The sequence below is a fragment of the Idiotropiscis lumnitzeri genome, chromosome 5, assembly GCF_059441095.1.
Source record: "Idiotropiscis lumnitzeri isolate Australia: NSW breed Sydney's pygmy pipehorse chromosome 5, RoL_Ilum_1.0, whole genome shotgun sequence".
In the NCBI taxonomy this organism is placed as follows: Eukaryota; Metazoa; Chordata; class Actinopteri; order Syngnathiformes; family Syngnathidae; genus Idiotropiscis; species Idiotropiscis lumnitzeri.
The window spans coordinates 2,299,208-2,321,148 of record NC_142395.1 but is presented as its reverse complement, the minus strand read 5'-3'; the positions used below and the strand labels follow the sequence as shown (position 1 = coordinate 2,321,148).

The 21,941-nt window shown below is 41.9% G+C and overlaps 1 protein-coding gene and 1 pseudogene across 16 annotated transcripts in view; one reads left to right on the top strand and one right to left on the bottom strand.

Moving 5' to 3' along the window:
• ccdc102a (coiled-coil domain containing 102A) overlaps positions 1 to 21,941 on the bottom strand; it is a 232,017-nt gene that overhangs the window by 96,401 nt on the left and 113,675 nt on the right. The gene's annotated exons all lie outside the window — the stretch shown is intronic.
• On the top strand, positions 1,608 to 6,611 carry LOC148335968 (uncharacterized; annotated as a pseudogene).

Here is a 21,941-nt window from a genome sequence, read left to right as displayed (position 1 = left end):
CTTTTGGACTGTGCTCAGCCGGGCCACATGGGTGCAGGCGCTTGCCTGCGAGCCCCACCTGTAATCCGTTTCCGGACAAGGGGAAATGTGGACCAATTATTTTACTCATCATTATGGGTGTTTGAGCCATACTTTGTCTGGTCCCTCACCTAGGACCTGTTTGTCATGGCCCACCCTGCCTGGGGCATTAAGCCCTCGACAACTGAGCTTTGTGGATCATTCAGACACACAAACCCCTCCACCATGGAGAAGTAACGGCTCATAGAGGGGACAGTCATTGATCAATAAAATATAAGGAATATGCCACATGTGGACCACTGATCAACATCTGCACTGCAAAAACACTAAATCTTTTTTATAGTGAAATTGTGTTTACGTGGCCATATACGTTAACGATTAATTGTATCAAATGAATGACTATTTTTTGTGTAACATTTCAGGGAACATCCTGTACGCAAGTAAATCTTAGCTAAGCAAACCTGCTAACTTAGCTATTAGCATGGAGGGATTGGACAATGCCACCATGTCAATTTTAAGAGGTAATGTATTACTTTTAAACACAAGCAGACTGTGAGGACCGCTTCCCAGCCGGGGCTGGAAAGCGGTGTGGGTGGATTCTTAAATCGCGGACAAGGGAAAATGCGGTGGAAACAATATTTATTGTGACCGGCAATAAACAATGGACAGGCGATAGGCAAGATAAGTTGCTATCAATAATAATAGTGGGTCTATACTTACAGGCGTCGGGGACGAGAACGAAAAACGCTGGGGGAACAATCTTCCCCCAGGAAAAGCAAAACGAGTAACAAAAGGAGCTTGCAATGCAAGAAAACCGAAAACGAGAATATCTTTCCTCAAAAGGGTAAGGTTAAGTCCAATCATCGAAAACATAAAGCGAGCCGAAACGTAGCTGTAGAAAACAAAGCAGAGCAACAAACAATCACGATTAACACACGGAGCAAAGTTGGGCAAAGACTATAGCAAAGTTGGGCAAAGACTATAGCAAAGTTGGGCAAAGACTATAGCAAACGGCACATAGGCGAGAGCAAGTTGGGTCAATAATCCGACGCGCCTGTGTGCGCGTCGAGGGCTTAAATAGTCAGCAATCAGGGGATGATGGGTTGCAGCTGGGAGTCGCGTGAGCGCGTCCCGCTCGCGGCCGCGAGTCGGGGCAACGCGCCGTCGACCACGCCCACTCTGCTGCAACGAAGAGGCACGGATCGTGACACAGACATGGGAGAATTGACTTCCATAACTTGTAGACTCATTATCATGAGTTCAACGTCGGCTCGGCAATGAGACACACGCCAGTCATGTTGTGTTCAAATGCAATTTGAAGATAAAATTAATTAGAGGTGTACAACAATCATAGCGCTATAAAGTGGACAATATTATAAAATATATAAAGATACAAATATATATAAAAAAAAATTAAAGTGGAAATGCGACAAATTGAGCGTTTGGGTAATAGCTATGTGGAAATTAGAGTAACTGATCAGGTGGGAAAATAAAAATAACTTAGTCATGCTGTTTTGTTAAAGATTATTTTATTTACTGTATTGTATATATATATATTGTCAACAATGGGCTTAGAAGGCACCTGCCAGATGTCTAAGGAACTCAGATGCAGACTTATCCGAAACACCATGACCTGAATGATTGCAATTCTGAGGGCAAGAGGGGATCAAGGATATGACGGATACCCATCAAAAGCAGAAATTACAGCAATGGCACAAAGAATAGTACAATACTACCCAATGCTGCAGGATCAAGGTTTGAAGAATTCGTGGGTATGTGTCACACATTGAGTTGATGACCAAAGAGACTGCCTTCAGTTACTGTTGCAATTTGCCAAAGGGTATTAATTGTGTCTTGTTTAGGTCACTGTGTTTACACAGCTGAACATATGATTGCAAAATGTGAGATCTCCCCAAAAACACCAACAAGACGCAAGTCATTCAAATTGGTAAGACTATAACTGAATGACTCTATTAATCTCATTTATTTGATCATTTCTGAATAATGCCTTGAAGATGTGAAACTTTTTTCCCAAAGCACCAGTGATATTTTCAGGTTTTACAACTTTTAGCCAACTTTTACGACGGAACCGATCATCTCATGACTCTAATTTTAAAACAACAGTCAAAATCAAATCAATTAATTGACTAATCCTTGCAGCGCTAAGAAGAGGTGCCATCTTTAACACCCAGATGACACTGATGAAATTTATTTCAGCGACTCAACAGTGATTTATGATCACTCAACAGAGGGAAGTAGCAGTTCAGACCCAGGCAATAAGAAAAGAGGTGACTATCTTCTTATGTTTGAAAAATAATACGTGGCAGTTACCAGTTAACAGTGTAATGTCTTGCATACCTTACATGAAAACAAAATAAAGCTTCATCTAATTTACACGGGTGCTAGCTGACTCTAATGGGAACCTTTTTATGACCCTCCATAAGTAACACTGTTGCTTTATTTATTTAATTCTAAATAATACATTTCATTGTTAAATTGGATCCCAGAAGACAAAAATAAATCACATTTTCAAATCAGTAATCTGTAATAAAGCATTATATCTGGTCTGACAAGGAATATCTTATTTCTTTTAGGAGAGAAAACCCAACATCTCGTACTTGAAAAAGTGACCAGTCCTCCTTCCAGTCCTGAATGTGAGTATATCTGTCTGCCCCGTCGCTGTGTGTGAGGTGTGAGCCTCTTAGACTGTACTTGTGCACCTATGTGCAAAACAGAGTTATTGATATTAGCCAATAAATAATGGAGTTTTGTAAATACCATTTATTTGCAATTTGAAAAAAGCTTCATCTATCACTTTGTGCCTTACAGCTAACAAGCCTTCTGCTCGTGTCAGTCCAGATGTAGAGAGTCGAGCAACCTTGGCCAAACACTTCTCAGCGCTACGGGTTTTGTTTAAAAGACAAAATCCAAACTATCAGAATGTTTCTCAGCTTGTAGACTTGGAATTTGTAGCCAGAAGAGCATTCATTGACTCGGATACCATCTGTGGCCTGAACAGATTCTCGAAGCTTATTCCTGTTTTTAGGATGTTGGACTTGTCTTTTTTGACTTTGCATAGTTGATACACAGTACTACGCAATCATTGTATTAGATTTGGATTTCCACCACGAGAGCCATTTACTCATATGTCAATTTTGATACAATATTTTATAGGTGATGGATGAGCAGTGCCACATTGTGGACATCAGAAACTGCAACTTCATTGGTGAATTAAAGGGAAGATGGCATGACTTCTGCCAGAAGGTGCAGTTTTTAGTGTGTCCAAAAAGATGCTGAAATCACCAATGGAAAAAGGTAAACATTGTTTTTCACTTATATGATATGATTACAGTGACGGTGAGAGCTTGTTAACAACTTCATATACTCATCTCTGGTCCTTTTGTCTTTTTTCTGGACCCTCCTCAATCCTAACAACTAAATTCACTATTCTAACTAGGGGTGAAGAGTTTCACTGATATTGTAGTATTGCGATGGCGTTATCTACCTTGTTAGGGGCCAGCCAAAGATGGAGACATATTCTTCAGAATGGTGCAGTTTGTTCAAGTGTTTGAACACAATCTTTTTTTCAACAGTGAAAGAGGCTATTGAAATTATGCGTGTGCTGCCATTACTGTTCCCATTCGTTTCTGCTCGTTTGAAAAAAGTCAGGCTCTGGTGTATGTCCTTGAGGTGAGCAATGCAAAATATACTTAACCATTTTGACTGCATTTTTTTAAGTGTAAATGAACAGAATCTGTCTCCTATGTTTGCTCCAAATGCATTTCCTTTTTATTTTTTTTCTTCCATATGTTTCGGATTTGGTTTGGTTAAAAAGTTAAGATTCCTTATATTGTTGCATTTATTTATTTGATTGCAACCAACTTCATTGCCTTAAGGCCAAGGTTTCACAGAAATGTTACTATTATTCTAAAAGAAGTTTGTCTTAGGTGTTTTAGGAAAAAGAAAACCCCAATTCCTACTTGTGGAAGCCCCCTCTCACTTACCCGGTCTTGATTGGTAGTCTGTTCATCTACCTTCCAGTAGGACATGTGCCAGTAACTACATTTCCCAAAGACCAGGTGTTTTATTCCTGACGGCCTATGATTACACTCTACGACTTCCCCTAAGTGTGTCGCTACTCTGCTGTCACTCATACAAACAGAGGACTGGACAACATGCAAAAGAGAGATCTCACACCATCTTACAAAAAAGCATGGCTGAGTGGGAGGATTTTATTGGCCAGAAAGCTTTTGGGATAGAAAGTAACACCCCCTTTTTCCCTGAGGCTTCTCTTTCCACACACAATGTTGGATAAGTTGCTCAGAATTTTGATTTGTGAGAAATCTTTTAATTTTAAGCATTTAAGACAAATGTTACGGGCAGCAATTGTTAGTGATTAATATATTTTTTTGGGTGTATGCTCTGTATACGTTTTGAAAATGTTATGTGGAGTTCCCCTAGTGGAATCATTTATTTACCTGGAAATGCTGTCTTTTGGATAAATGTTGAATGCGAGACTAATTCTCAATTACTTGTCTTTTTTGGAGCTGATATTGTCTTAAATTCATAACAACTTAATTATAGGCTGTTTTCCTAACTTTAAGATACCTCTTTGTAATATTATTTCAAGTCGATGACATTCTTAATTTTGAATAGTTACTCAAATATGAGACGTAAAATAAGTGAAATACACTTGAAATGAGAAGAAAAGGTTCCAAAATACATGCTGGCTTTCAGGAAAAAAATCAGCATCACAACCTTATTATGAGACAAAAAATGTCTTTATCCAAGTAAACTATAACTAAAAACAAGTTCTTCAAGCTTATTTTGAGATATTTTTAGTTATATCAGTCTTAGGAATTACCATATTTTCTGGGCTATAAACCGCTACTTTTTTCCTAGATTTTGAACAATGCGGTTAATACAACGGTGTGGCTTTTTTGTGGATTTTTCTTTAATCGGTAGGGGCGCTCTATAGTTCAGAAAATACGCCAAATACAGTAAACCCCCGGTTATCGCGGTTAATGGGGACCGAGACCATCCGCGAAACCTGAAAATCCGCGAAGTAGCGGCGCACCTTCAAAAATACTTAAAAAAAAGAAAATATATATATATATATATATATATATATATATATATATATATATATATATATATATATATATATATATATATATATATATATATATATATGGGTAGAGAGAGAGAGAGTGGAATTCATGTTATAACAAAAAAAAAAATTATTATTAAAACTTATTTTTTTATTCCCCAGCCATTATTTTCGTATTTATTCAATTACTTCTTTTTGTATTTCTTTAATTACTTCGACTTTTACCTGCTGGTACGCTGTCCGGTGTGCCCTGTGAATGTTATGATCCTCCAGCAGAGCTGGAGGATTGAGCAGGACTCTCCAAACGCAGACACGGGAAAAAAGGTGGTGATACAAAGATATTTATTATAATCACAATATAGTCAGTGTAATCAGCGCGTCTCGCAGCAGCTGACGGCATGGCGCGAGACGATCGCTGGAGGAACACCCACACAGCTGAAAAAACAAAAACACACGCGGCATGACAGGCACGGATCATGACAGTGAAATAAAAGGTGGCATTCTTCATTTATTTATTTATTCATTCATAACTGACAGCCTCACGCTCCGCTCGTGCCCGGGCGGAAGAGGTGCTCCTATTCGGCTTAACTGTGACAGACGCCCGCCCTCCTCCCCCGGAGCTTCCATTCGGTTAAACTGAGGGGCCACTTGGCACCGCCCGTGCCCGGGGAAGGTGCTCCTCTTCGGCTTACTGTGACGCGAGCATGCCCTCCTCCTCCGGAGCTTCCATTCGGTTAAACTTAGGGGCCGCTTATCACCGCCCGTGCCCGGGCAAGGTGCTCCTCTTCGGCTTAACTGCCACGCACGCCGGCCGGAGCTCTGGTTCCGTCCGAACCGTGCGAAACGTCGCCCCAAATCGTGCCCGGGGGAACGTGCTCTTCTTTGTCCACTCTCTTCTTCGTCCACTCTCCTCTTCGGCGCACGCTGGCCGTCTAACCGCTCCAGCGCCACCTCGTGCCGCTCGGCGAAACTACAATGCCCCCGAATATTTTTTAGACCCGCAAAGCACTGAACCCGCGAAAGGTGAACCGCGAAGTAGCGGGGTTTCACTGTATATCTGGATTTTTATTCTCCTGGGTCTGTTCTGTTTTAATAAGCAAAGTTGTTGCCATGTTAAAAGGCACTGTTTCAACAATCGGTTTATGTACCTTTATGTGCATTTACAGTACAAAATCATTCTGTACATGCAGTAAAGAACTATTTATTTTCAACATAGAAAACTGTGGCCTATACTCTTATTTCAACAAATATTGGTGAGACAATTTTCACTTGTTCCATTGGCAGACTTTTTGCTTAATTCAAGCAGAAATAGCTTGTTTTATTATTTATTTGATTTTTTTTACAAATTTTTAGATCAGCATTTTTTCCAGTGCGAGACAAGCTCCAGCCAGACCGCATCATCATGTCTGCCCAGTGTCGAGCAGATCAGCAGGGGGCCCAACAAAGTGAAGAGGCAAGGACTTGCCAGAACCTCAGCTCCTGATAAGGGGCATTCTTTGTCACCTAGAGGACTTAGACAGACACTGGTTGCGTATTCAAGTTGCCCTCAACGCAGTTTGGCATCCGCCAAACAGTGACAGCGTGAAGTCAGCTTCCACCAACTTGGCAGCCTGGCCAAAGACCGATCCCAAGAGGTCTACATAAAAAACTGTAGCTACAAGTTTTCTGTGCTGGATTATCTACCTACATTGAAAAGAAATACATTTGAATGTATGCCTGCGTATCAGTTACTTTGCTAATCCGTCTAACTCAGCATTGATGAATCTATTAGCTTATGACAAAAGCATTTTCCTGGTCAAATCAAATCCAATCAAATTTATATAGCAATTTTTATACATAAAATGCAGCTCAAAGAGCTGTACAATAAAAACAACCTCAACAAAACAAAAAAGGGAGACCCATACCCTACCACCCAACACACACAACAAGACACCCCCACACGCACGCCTGAAATCACACACACACTGTTGGAATTTAGCTTTATATCAATGTCAGAATTTAATTTTAACCCAATGTAAACTCAAATTAGTAATCTGACTCCAATTTGCGACCTTACCCAACTCTCACTCATCCAACAATATGCGCGCTCGTTCGGCAATAGAAAGGTATCAGGAAGCCGGCATTTTCACGCACAAGTGGATTTATTCCCAATACACAGATTTTCTACATGGCACCTGGGTCTCGGGTCCCTCTCAATACAACTCTACACCTCTCTTGCCATCAGCGAATGTACTACCCGAGTTGCCCAGTAATGATTCATACTATACAATATGCAAATGGCACAGAGACAAAGGCATCCTGGCATGATTCTATTGGCTATGTGTATCCTGCAGTTAACTTTAGCTTGCTCTTATTGGTCTTTCTTCTCCCGCCGAATCCTGTGGCGACTCCTCCTGTTTGTGCTTTGTTCATCTCGGCTTTCCCCTCCTTCTGGTGATCCTGCAACATTCCATCCTTGCACAACCCCCGCAACCCCCATTCTGTTGCTTATGCTCCCACACACACAGTTTCACCCCCACACACACTCTCAGCATTTTACAGTATCACATTTTCATACACTGGATGCAGCAACATCTAATGAACTATGTTAAGCTCAAACTCTTATATTCCTTTAATAGTCAAATGTATGAAATCCTTTAAGTGTAACCGAAGTTTGGACCATGCTAATGACACGACCCTCAGGAGAGGAATGCAGGAAGATTAGATCGAGGCTGCAACAAAGGTGTGAACGAGACCCCTCTGAAACAATGGACTTCCATGCCGGGATCACAAAAGTGGCTCCTAGCAGTCTACCCTTTGTTCTGTTTCGATTGACTGCCATGATTACATTATCATTTAACACACAACACACACACATTCACGCAACTTGATAAACTGTCTTAACAGAAAGACATTGCACAGCACAGAGAAACCATATGAAGAAAGGGTAGCCAAGGTAGGTTGTCCACGCTGAGAGGAATGACAGCCCACAGCCAAGGGAGCTCCGCTATCACAGAAACCCCAGGCCTAGATTGACTGGGGGCGACCCTACACATGGTGCAGAGGCTAAGGAGCCTCCAGGATGAGGTCCACCATGAGAAGGCCATCCAGACCTCCCAGCATTCTTGGCACATTGTGAGGGTTTAAAATCTTGTAGTTTTGATACACGTTTCTCTTGCTGACCTTCATGACCGATAACTAAACCCTCTGTCTTGTCCTGATTGAGCTGTAGGAAATTACGTGTCACCCATGACTATATAAATATCTCCTGATGACGTCCTCAATGGGGAAGAATATACAGACTAAAAAGTATTGGGCCTAAAATTTAACCTTGGGGAACCCCACTAATTTCATGGGTTTTGGAGGAACAGGTATCCATACTTACAAAGAAATGTCTGTCTGTGAGATAGGAATACAACCATTAAAAAGCAGTACCAGAGATGCCCAGGTTTTTAAGTCTATTAAATAAAATGTAGTTATCTACTGTATCAAAAGCAGCGCTTAGATCCAGTAGCACCAAAACTGAGTTTTTTCACGTCTGAAAAGCCCCTCAGATCATTTAAAATTCTTAAAAGAGCTGTCTCTGTACTATGGCTCATCATAAAACCAGATTGATATTTCAGTAAAACATTATTTGTATCTAAAAAATAATTTTATTGTAGGAAAAAAAAATCTTAAATCTTACTGAAAAACAAGAAGTTGGACACAGGTCTGTAATGATTCAAAACACTGTGGTCTGAATTATTATTCTTCAGAAGGTGCTTCACCACCGCCGTTTTAACGGTGGTGGGGAAAACACTCATCTGAAGAGACCAATTTACTGTATTTAAAATGTGTTCCTCAAAGAATCCATACAATGTTTTTAAGAGTGATGTGGGAATTGGATCTAACAGGCAGGTTGTTTGATTTACCTGGGAGAAAACACGTCCAAAAAGTGTCCAAAGCATCAACTAGGGCAAAACTCAAGTGTTTTCTCAGGTAAAAATGATTGTCCAGGTTTAATAAAACGTACATTTTGGCGAGCTAAAAGACTAGATCTTGTGTCATCGATTTTACTTCTAAAGTGGTCTGCGAAGTCCTCACTGAGAGCATCCGTTGATGTCTGTGAGGACTTTTTAATATCAGAGCTGGTGAAAAGGTCATAGAGGGGAGAAAGGATATCTGGGGTTGTTTTTTATTGACTGTGATGAAATTTGAAAAGTAGTTCTTGCCCGTTTGACTGTTTTATTGTAGGATTTGAGTTGTTCACGAAATATTTCATAATGAACTGTAAGTTTGATTTTACTCCACCTCAATTGTGCACTCCTGCCTTTTCTTTTGGATTTCTTAAATAATTTCTCCACGGGTATAGTCTTGATTTTTACAGTTTTAGTTAAAAGTGGAGCAACTGAATCTAATGTTGATTTTAAAATCCTGTTTAAATTATCAACAATAAAATCACAGGGTACAAGTGAAATATCAACAGGAGTGCTCTTTAAAATCCTATAAAATTTGCAGCCACCTCAAAGGTGAAGTAGCATTTACTCACTGCTTGTTGATTAAAACTGGCGATGTTAAAATATACACAGTAGTGTTCTGACACAGCCAGGTCAACAACAGGGGACACACCAAGTTTGTCCTCTGGTATGAGTCGGCTGTGAGGCATGCTGTTTAAAATCAGTTTAAAGGTTAAAAAATTCTCTGAACAGTGAGTCATAAATGTCATCAAAAAGCACATTAAACTCTGCAGTTGTTAAAATTATAAGTGGAATGTAAAATCGATAAGAACTCTGAAAACTCTAATAAAAGAAGTAATGAGGAGTTCAGTAAAGCGTGATGCACAGAACGACTGCTAAAATCAACTGAATGGTGTTTGAAAGATAAATAACTTAAAAATAATTTCCTTTGAAATGAGAGTGCTTGTAAAATTGATGCAGTCCCGCCTCCTCTTATACAATCCCTGGTCCAAAATAAAACGTTAAGATTTGATGAGCAAGCCTCGGTGAGAGCAACTGGAGCATCTGTACGGAGCCATGTCTCTCAACTTTCTTGGTTGTTGTCAAAAATCAGGTCATTTATCATAAAAGTTTTGTTTAAAAGGGAGCCACCTTCAGAACAGCCAGGTTAATGTGCTGGATGTGCGCTCATGGTCACACGGACGGGAAGTATTAACATCCACAAGATTGTCACTGCAAAACCACTTCCTTTGTGTCTGAGAGGGAAACATGTCCGTGTGATGGTTTGAATTGAGAAGCTGTCCTGTGGGGGTCGTAAAGATAACTGGGGTGTGAAGGGAGAGCTCGTGAGATAAGCTGATATTGGCCTGTAGGTGGGTGTAAGTGAGATTGTTATTGCAGTGATGATTAGTGACAGAAGTAGGAGCGCGAACACGGGCTGAGTGATTTGTAAATAGGAGTCAGCTGGGAGTGGAAGTGATTATGGTGTAATGAATATTATCTGATAGAATTGAGCTACCCAAAAAGCTTGGATGCAAATCGTGTGGCTGGTAAAAAGAACGACGATTCCAAAATAGGTTAAAATTGTCAATAAAAGTGTGCAAGTGCGTGGGAGCCATATATTCAATCTTAAATTATGACTTAATTTTTGTGCAAACATTCCTCCTTTCTGGCTATTGTGCTGTCATCTTCCTTCCTCAATACATTGATACAGTAAGGTTCTGATTTAAAATAAAAATCTTTAGAATCAATTGATAGAGCATCAAGCCAACTCCCAAGCATTGTCTTGATGGTTAACAACTAGCCCGGCCTCCAAGTATATTAAGGTAAGAGAATGCACTTGTGAACCTGACCAAAGGTCTCATTCTAAACTATGCTGACACCATAATGGATGCTAGCCCTGAGATTTTGGATTACTAATTTAGCCGAAATTCTCGATAATGCTCAAAATGAAACCGTGGCAGATAAGAACATCGAACAAATTCTGATCCTTATTGTTTTAAGCGTTGTAGCGCAGTTTAAGTCAAGCGATCAAGATCTCGACCAGTCTTGACAGTTGAACAACAGATACATGCACATCTTAGCGACAAGCTAACCCACTCCTCTCCCCTCATTCACACAGTATGTACCCTGCCACACTAGAGACAATAACATACTGGATGCCAACACCAAGGAGGCATACACATCACTGTCCCTCTCACCATTGGGCAAAGCAGATGTCAACCTGGAGGCTGCTCCGCAGGCAGCCAGTGGTGAAACACACAGTTCAGAAATGGTCTGGAGAGGCCCACGAGGCCTTAAAGGACTGTTTCAGCACAACTGTGTGGGAAGTATTCATGGAAGCCCACGTGGAGGACATTAATAGTCTAACACACACTGTTACAGACTATATTAATCTATGCATGGAGAACACCATATCCACCAGGACAGTAAGGTGTTTATCCAACAACAAAACCTGGATCACACCAGTCATTAAAGTTCTCCTGAAGGAGAAAAAGTGGGCTTTTTTGTCTGAGGAGCTGAAGATAGTCAGCTGAGAAGGAGCACCAGAGATCGGAAAACGTCCTACAAGAAGAGGATGCAGGAACAGCTGTAGCAGAATAATGCCAGGGGTGTCTGGAGGGGCCTGAAGACCATCTCAGGCCACGGACAACCGAAGACCCAGACGGAAGGAACCTGCACTGGGAGTTTAACCTTTTGTTCCAATAGGTTCGATCAGATCCCTGCCCCCGCTCAGTCTCTCCTGCTGTAACCCCCACCATTCCCTTCTGCTGGGAACGACATCCCCCTCTCTTCCCACAGTCTTCGGCTCCCAGCCACATCAGAAAGTCACCACTCCCTCCTGCTCAACCTTGTTCCTCGCAACATCGCAGGTAAAGAACCAGCTGAGGAAGATGAAGGCGAGAAAGGCAGCTGCTCCAGATGGCATTAGCTCCCAGCTCCTCAAATTCTGCGCAAATTAGCTGTTTGAAATCGTCCAGCATATGTTCACCCTGAGGCCATTTATATCTATATATTTATCTTTGTCTACACCAATCTGAGTTTAAGTTCAACAAACCTTCCTCATTGCCATCATCTGACCGTGTCGACTTTGAAAACGAAGTTGCTAAATTGACACAGGACCTCACCGTGTATACAAAGACTTACCTTGAGCAGAAGAAATTTTGCTGCGGTTGAAATTTTCCAGCTAAAAGAATACATTTCAGAATATCAGATCATCACACTGAAGACCAGTGGCTTGACCTTAAAGCTGACCATGAACTTCACCAATATTTGCTAGGTGCTGCAAAGAATGAAATTGATGACCTAACTCAAAAGTTAGCAATCCTAAAAAAATAAACACGCCGAAGAAAAAAAACAGACATCTCGTTTGAAATTGCAATTGATGGCAATGGAAGGAAAATTACGTTGTGTGCAGCCATATTCGTTCAGTCACGGATAGGAAGATGACTCATCCCAGGCTGAACTTGACTTGGCGCATGTTCCTCTGTTTAACACCAGGTGTCCAACTAACACCTGCATAGCCACTTCTTTGGAGGTTCCCATCCGGGACATGTGTCAGTTGAACACTCCAAGACAGTTGAACTCATCCGCTTTTCTTGCACCTGCGCCAACAGTGGAGGCGCTACGTCCTTATGTTGCCAGTTCCAATTCCTGCCTCTTCAATGGCAAGGACCTTTTCATGTTCTGCTAAACATGTAGCTAGAAACCCTCCCTCTGCAATCCCACTGAGAGGTGCAACCTTTTCTTGCTCCGTGCCACAGTCAAGCGGCACACTTCCGTTTTCCGTGCCTCAGCCAGGTGCCGTCATTCCTTTTTCAGCACCTCACCCAAATTCCTTGCATCCTTCTTCTTTGCCTTCAGTTGCTGCCAATTTCCCTTCTCCTGCTCATCCAGCAGGTGCCTCTTCTCATCATGATGTTGGGCAACCAGGCATGTCCACAAAATATAATCATTCTTCTAGGGGACTTCAATGCCCGAGTTGGTCGTGATCACAGTACGTGGAGTGGCACCATTGGGATAGAGGGAGTAGGGAACGTCAACTCCAATGGGGTCCTCTTCTTAACCAAATGTGTAGAACATGATCTCACCATCACCAAAACCCTCTTCAGACATAAAAACAAACTGAAGACTTCTTGGATGCATCCTCGCTCCAGACATTCACATCTGATTGATTTTGTCATTGTCAGAACCAGTGACAGGTGTGATGTACATCTAACAAGGGCAATGACCTGTACAAATGGTTGCTGGACAGACCATCGTTTCATCCGATCAACCATGTCCATCAGTCTGATGGCCAAAAGAAGAGGGATGAAAAAGCAACACCGCCCAAGCTACAACATCAAGAACCTGGAAAAGCCTGAGGTACAGGAGCTCCTCCAAGTTGCAAGAAATGACAACTTGCCATCCGAGTACCGTATTTTTATGGCCAAAAGACGCGCTGTATCAAAGGGCGCAGCATCAGTTGAGGGTGCTATTTCTGTATTTAATACTGGGCGCGCCACACTACAAGGCACATGCTAATTTGCGCATGCTAGCTCGCGAATGCTAGCTTGCGCATGCTAACTCGCGCATGCCAGCACCCATGCGAATAAGAGCTCTCTGCCAGTAGCAGCACCTGAGACCAATGAGAGATGTTATGGCAACACATCTAATCGACAACGTCAGGGGAGGGATGTCACTGGTCACCACACACCTTAGAGTCACGGTTTCAAATAAAAACCAAAAATATCTCTGAACAGCTTACAAGCAAACAATGAAACAAAGAAATAAAATGAACACAAAGAGATTACAGCAATGGCTAGTTGGAGCAAGTCAGCCTCAGCCAATCACATGGCTGTTTAGAGAGATGTGAGTGGTGTCCTTTGGCCAGTGTTTTTATTTTATTTTTTGTTTGTTTTGCAGTCTGTTGTCGAAACCTGTGATGTTTCTTGCTTGCAATAACATGAATGATAAGAGACTATGACATCGTGGACAGCGGCCCTTTTTTCCACCTTTGGCGCGCACCTGTCCTCGGCTGCTCATCTGGTCCGCCTTCATCCACCGGGTGAGTAAACACAACTATGGTTTGTGCACCACCACATGCAACACTTGCATCCTTTTCATGGAAAGACGTTCCCTGCTAGAGGGACGTGTCCGCCAGCTAGAGCAGAATAACATCCTCGTCGCCAAACTGGACATTCTCGGCCTCCCTGCCCTCACACGCATCTGGATCAAGGAATTTCTGACCAACAGACCGCAGACTGTGTTGCTCGGCCCCTACACTGAGGTTCCCCTCAAGGATGCATGCTGAGCCCTCTCCTATACACCCTCTACACCTACGACTGCAGCCCGGCCCACAGTAACAACACCATCGTCAAGTTTGCTGCCGATACGACAGTGGTCGGTCTGATCTCGGAAGGTGACGAGACAGCCTACAGAGAGGAGGTCCAGAGACTGACGGCTTGGTGTGAGGACAACAGACTGCAACTCAACATTGCAAAAACAAAGGAGATTGTCATCGACTTCAGGAGGAACAAGACGGTGCCGCCCCCCCTCTGCATCGAAGGCGTGTGTGTGGAGAGGGTCCACACGCGTCCATCGAGAGCCTGCTGACGTACTGTGTCTCCACCTGGTACAGCGGCTGCACTGAGGCGGACAGAGTGAGGCTCCAGAGGACGGTCAAAACAGCGCAAAGGATTATTGGCTGCCCTCTCCCCTCACTGTCGGACATCTACACCGCCCGGTGCCTCAGCAGGGCTCTCAATATCGTCAAAGACAATACCCACCCAAACTCACACCTGTTCAACCTGATGCCCTCTGGCAGGCGCTACAGGTGCATCAAATCAAGAACTAATAGACTGAGAAACAGTTTCTTTCCAAGAGCCATCTCCATTCTAAACTCTCACACACACACACGACCACCTTTACCTTGCAGAACAGCGTGATTCTGATAAGCGTAAATGTGGCGGACACGACTGTGAGCACAGGCTACAACCTGCCGGCAAGCATCGGCCGTAAACGGCTTGCTAATCGCGGTGAGCCTGTTAAGACACATAGTTGTTCCATTCCACCTCGGTCTTCTGGCTCCCGCATTTTAGTTATAGGTGACTCCATTACCCGCAACATTAACCCTTGTGCATGTTTGAGAAAACATTGAAAAAAAAAACCCTATGGAGCTGAAATATCACATAGATGTAAATAAGGGGTTAAAGTTTAAAACGTCAAAAAGTCGGAATTTTAAAGCATTTCAGTTGGGAAATAGAGTATTTTATAAAAATAAACAGACCCAGGGCATGCGATGTCCATATTATGTCCCATTGACTCCCATGATAACAAATTTTAATAGATTGCAAACCTGATGTTTTTTTATGAATTTCCCATGATTATTGTACAGATCCCTTGACAGGGGACAGGGGAATCAGTTTGTGTATTTATAATCATGTTTTTATACACTCATTAATTGTCAGGGCTCGCTGTACGGCGAGGAAGAGGAGGTGTTGCAATCGCCGTACGGCGAGGAGGGGGTGGACCCAAAAGGCGAGGAGGCAGGGATAAGGGTAACTTCAAGGGATTTTAATTAAACAAGAACCGAAGGGCAAACATAGGTGCACGGACAAACCAACGGGGCAGGGAGCACAAATCAAAAACAACTTAAACGAGACTAAACTTGAGCGAGGGCGATAACAAAAACTGGGACAGAAAACAGAGGAACGAGAGCGAGGGCGAAAAGCGAGAACTAGTACATGAACGAGATCAAAGGCGAGAGTCAAGATAGTCCATCATGGGGCAACAGGGAGCTACACGGGATAATGACCCGACACTGGGTTGATGGCATGGAAGGCATAAGTAGTCCGGTAATCAGGGGAGCAGATGGGGATCAGGTGTGTGTTTGTTAATGAGGAGCAGGTGCATGGCTGGTGAGGGCGAGGTGCTGAGGGGAAACGCCCCTGCTCAGCTGATCAAAACAAACAGGAAAGGCACATGGCAGGAAGGAGGGAAGAAAATAACAACAAAAACAATAACAAAAACCGCATGCACAAGAAAACAATAACAAAAACCCTGTCATGCCCGACGCGGATCATGACATTAATGTCTAACACACACACATAGACACTTACGTTGTTGTTTTAACACACACACACACAGACACCCCATCCTGAAGATGTGTGCAGTTAAACTGACCTTTACACCGTGAGTTATGATTTTCTGCCTGCTGGAGTCTCTGATGATTAGTTATTGATGTTTTCTGTCTCCTCGTGATTAGTTATTGATGCTTTTCTGTCTCCTGGTGATTAGTTATTCATTTTTTTCCTGTCTCCCTGGAGACAGACCCCCATTATCTGCTAAGGTATGAGTTTGCCTCAATAAAAAGGCAGAGCGGAGGGTGAGAGTCAGAGGGTGTGCGGGATTGAACTGGCAAGACGCCTATTTTGCCTCCTGGCTCTCTCTCCCCATTTGCGAATGGTGAAAAACAAAGCTTAGCCTGGTTTGTTTTGGCTTTCAGTCATATTTAGTAAGTTATTTCAGTCTAAAAAAGGCGTCAGGGCATTTTAAACCTGACAGGGACTGAATAATGGGTAAAAAAAATAATTTGGGGATTTAGAGCTTTTACCCCCCTAAAACACCAGGTGACGCCAATACTAATTAATGATTTTTCCTTGCAGAACAATGATTCGCTATGGCGCGCCGTCGTACAATTTTATTCCATGAAAAACTGCTTGTCAGAAGAGAAGTGTGTGAATGTGTGTGAGTGTGTGTAGTTGTGCGTGCGCGCACGTGGCGAGCGTGGCACACAACAATTCTGATAACGCAAAATACGAGTGCTTTCCAAGTGCTTGCGTATAGAGCTGACTATGTGTGTACGGGCAGGTGTGGGCGTGTGTGTGTGTGTGTGTATATTTATATATATATATATATATATATATATATGTATATATATATATATATATATATATATATATATATTTATATTTATACACGTAAATAGAAATATGTGCACACGTGCGCATGCGTTGCGTTGCTTTGCATGGCCGCATAATACAATGCGGACTTGCAAAGCAATGATGTGATTGTCAGAGAAGTGTGTGAACGTGTGTAAGTGCGTGCACGCACGTGAGCGCGCATGGCACGCAACAATTCTGATAACGCAAAATACGAGTGCTTTCCAAGTGTTTGCGTTTAGAGTTGACTATGTATGTAAGGGCATGTGTGTGTTAATATATATATATATTTATACACATACATAGAAATATGTGCACGCGCACGCTGCACGTACTACGTGCATGCGCGTTGCCGTTCTACGTGCGCATGCGTTGCGTTGCTTTGCATGGCTGCATAATACAATGTGGACTTGCAAAGCAATGAACCGCTATGGCGCGCCGTTGTACAAATTTATTCCATAAAAAACTGTTGTAATTGTCAGAGGAGAAATGTGTGAACGAGTGTGAGCGTGTGTAGTTGTGCGTGCGCGCATGTGAGCGCGCGTGGCACGCAACAATTATGATAATGCAAAATACGAGTGCTTTCCAAGTGTTTGCGTGTAGAGTTGACTAGGTGTGTACAGCCATGTGTGTGTAAATATATATTTACACATGTAAATAGAAATATGTGCACACCCACGCTGCACGTGCCACGGGCACGCGCGTTGCACGCGCGTTGCACGTGCTACGTGCGCATGCATTGCGTTGCTTTGCATGGCCGCATAATACAAAGCGGACTCCCAAAGTACCTTTCACATTCACGCAATGGAGCATACTTCCGCAAAAAATGTTCAACCTTGGTAGTGATATTTGTATTGATGAGCAGCTTGTTATTGTCTGATTCAATGCTCTAATTATGTCAAATGAAATGTTCCAATTTGATTTATAAATATGTATATATTTATATATACATAGCATAGTTAGTTTTTCTATTAGCATAACACTGCTGTTATGGTGTGTAGAGGGAATAACAAATATTTATATTAATATATATTTATTTATGGATTGGTTCGATCACCCTGAACATTTTGAGTGGTTGCACGTGAAAGAATATTCAGAAAAGTCTTAATCACACCTCAAAGGCTGAGCCATTTTATGGCCATTTACTGCGTTTAGGGGTATTTCCACTAAAACAGCCATTTTCAAAAAAGGTTGACGGTCCAAAAAAAATCTTTTGTTTTGATTTATTGACTTATTCAATGCTCTAATTAAGTCATATGAAATATTCCAATTAGAATTTTTTTTTATATACATAAACAACATATTTAGTTTTTCTATTAGCGTAACACTGCTGTTATGGTCCGTAGCGGGCATAAAAATAAAAAAATACTAATATATATTTATCTATGGATTGGTTTGATCACCCTGAACATTTTGAGTGGTTGCACGTAAAAAATGACTTAGTCAGAAATGACTTAGTTATCACACCTCAAAGGCTGAGCCATTTTATGGTCATTTACTGCGTTTAGGGGTATTTCCGCTAAAACTGCCATTGTCAAAAAGGGGAAAGTTCAAAACAATTCTTTTGTTTGACTTATTGCCTAATTCAATCGTCTTATTATGTCATGTGAAATATTCTAATTTTAATTTCTATATGTATGGATAAATACAGCATAGTTAGTTTTTCTATTAGCATAACATTGTTATTCTGGTCCGTAGTGGGCATATATATATATATATATATATATATATATATATATATATATACATATATATATATATATATATATATATATATATATATATATATATATATATACAGTGAAACCCCGCTACTTCGCGGTTCACCTTTCGCGGGTTCAGTGCTTCGCGGGTCTAAAAAATATTCGGGGGCATTGTAGTTTTGCCGAGCGGCACAAGGGGGCGCTGAAGCGGTTAGACGGCCGGCGTGCGCCGAAGAGGAGAGTGGACGAAGAAGAGAGTGGACGAAGAAGAGCAGGTTCCCCCGGACACGATTGGTGGCGACGTTTCGCGCGGTTCGGACCGTATCAGAGCTCCGGCCGGCGTGCGTGGCAGTTAAACCGTAGATGAGCACCTTCCCCGGGCACGGGCGGTGCCAAACGGCCCCTAAGTTTAACCGAATGGGAGCTGCCGAGGAGGAGGGCATGCTCGCGTCACAGTAAGCTGAAGAGGAGCACCTTCCCCGGGCACGGGCGGAGCGCGAGGCTGTCAGTTATGAATGAATAAATAAATAAATAAATAAATGAAGAATGCCACCTTTCATTTCACTGTCATGATCCGTGCCTGTCATGCCGCGTGTGTTTTTGTTTTTTCAGCTGTGTGGGCGTTCCTCCAGCGATAGTCTCGCGCCATGCCGTCAGCTGCTGCGAGACGCGCTGATTACACTGACTATATTGTGATTATAATAAATATTGTAACGTTGTATAATAAATCAGGCCAATTTGTCCATCAGCGAACGCTTTTATTATTAAGCCAAAAACGGCTGCTGTTGGCCGCAACCACGCCGATCAGAGAGAGAGAGCAACACAACGACAACAACATAACGTTCACTCCCCTGCTGCCTTCACAGCCTCCACAGAAAAGAGGAAAACACAGAACCCTTGAACCATTTACAAAGTCGCTACACTATCTTTGTATCACCACCTTTTTTCCCGTGTCTGCGTTTGGAGAGTCCTGTTCAACCCTCCAGCTCTGCTGGAGGATCACAACATTCACAGGGCACACCGGACGGCGTACCAGCAGGTAAAAGTCGAAGTAATTAAATAAATACAAAAAGAAGTAATTGAATAAATACAAAAATAATGGCTGGGGAATAAAAACACAAGTTTTAATAATAATTTTTTTTTTTTTTGTTATAACATGAATTTCACTCTCTCTCTCTCTACCCATATATATATTTATTTTTTTTAATTTTTTTTTAAGCATTTTTGAAGGTGTGCCGCTACTTCGCACCTATATATATTTATATATATATATATATATAAGTGCGAAGTATATATATACGGTGTTTTTTTCTTTCTTTTTTTTTTTTAAGGTGCGACGCTACTTCGCGGATTTTCAGTTTTCGCGGGTGGTCTCGGTCCCCATTAACCGCGATAACCGGGGGTTCACTGTATATATATATATATATATATATATACTAATATACACTTGGATTGGTTTGATCACCCTGAACATTTTGAGTGGTTGGAAGTAAAAAAAAAATATTCTGAAATAACTTAGTTATCACACCTCAAAGATAGAGCCATTTCATGGTAATTTACTGCGTTTAGGGGTATTTTTACTAAAACTGCCATTGTCAAAAAACGGGACAGTCCCCAAAAACTCTTGTCATGATTTATTGACTTATTCAATTATCTAATTATGATACATTTACATTTTAATTTGTTTTATATGTACAGACAGAGCATAGTTAGTTTTGCCGTGAGCATAATACTGGTGTTATGGTCCGTAGAGGGAATAAAAAAAAAAGAAATAAAAAAAGTATTTATGTGTGGATAGGTCTGATCCCCCTGAACATTTTGAGTGGTTGGATGTAAAAAAATATTCAGGAATGACAAAGTTATCCCACCTCAAAAGTAGAGCCATCTTTTGGTCATTTACTGCATTGTGCAGTTATTTTAATTCCACTGCACAAGACCACAGTAATGTGTATTCCTGGGGGCAGAGCACCCAACATTGAAGCTAATCTTATGGAGCTGGCGCGCAAGAGACCTAGACACCAGCGTAGTGCAAGCGATGCTAGCATGAGGCAATCAGAAATCACAAAGAAAAACATAGCAAGGACTGGTGATCTCGCCAGAAAGATGAGTCGGCAAAATAACTAAGTTGATAACTAAGTTATTTCTGAATATTTTTTTTTGGCCCCTTGCCTCGCTTAATCGGTGGCTGGCTAGCTTTTGTAGTGAGCAGGGACTGCAGTTTGTAGATAATTGCCCTTCTTTTTGGGGCCGACCTGACCTGCTGAAGATGGACGGCCTTCACCCTAACTGGGAAGGCGCCATCACTCTTTCCAGAAACATAGATTATTGTTTGAGCCTTCTATGACAGTTCATTTCAGAGCAGGTCGGGTTGCAGGCGAATAGTGAGCCTGTAAGGAAGGGTATGGAGTCTGTAAGGCTAGAGCTAACTAACGCTATGCTAGACTTAAACAACACACATAGCTTTCCTTCTAGATTAGAGCGCTACACACCATACAATGTTGCATCACATACTGATACAATTTCTACTGAGGTGGCAATACATAATGGGTTTAAGCATTCCTCCTCGGTCGGTCTTATAGACGACGAGGCATTCTCTCAAAATAGTAGCACTCGAAAGCTGAAAAATACATATCGGATTCCTACCGTGGGAATTTCTCGCCGCGTTTATAGTTTCTCGAGGTACAATACGGGACCTAGGCAACGCAACCTTATTAATATTATGACCAGGAGTCCTGTCGCGCTGAATAATTTTGATAAATCTATTTCATTGAAACTCGTTTTTTTAAATATTAGATCACTCTCATTGAAAGCCCTGTTAGTTAATGACCTTATTAGAGACCATAATCTTAACATGATTGGTCTTTGCGAGACCTGGTTAAAACCAAATCAGTTTTTACCGCTAAATGAGGCCTCGCCTGCAAACTTCGTGAGCTCACATGTTGCACGCCCTCATAAGAAAGGCGGGGGTGTAGCCCTCATTTCCGAATCTAATCTAAAACTTAGTCTTCGTTGTAGCAATTCCTTTAAAACCGAAGTTCTCATTATGCAATCCACAGCCCAACTGCCGTTTTATCTTGCAGTTCTTGACCGTCCCCCTGGCTCGTACTCTGGCTTTTTAGATGAATTTTCTGAATTTGTGGCTGATTTGGTAACTCATGCAGATAATATACTTATCATGGGCGACTTCAACATTCATATGAATCTCCGGACAGAACCACTTACCGTGGCGTTTCAGACAATAATTAATGCTTTTGGTTTCACGCAAATAATAGAT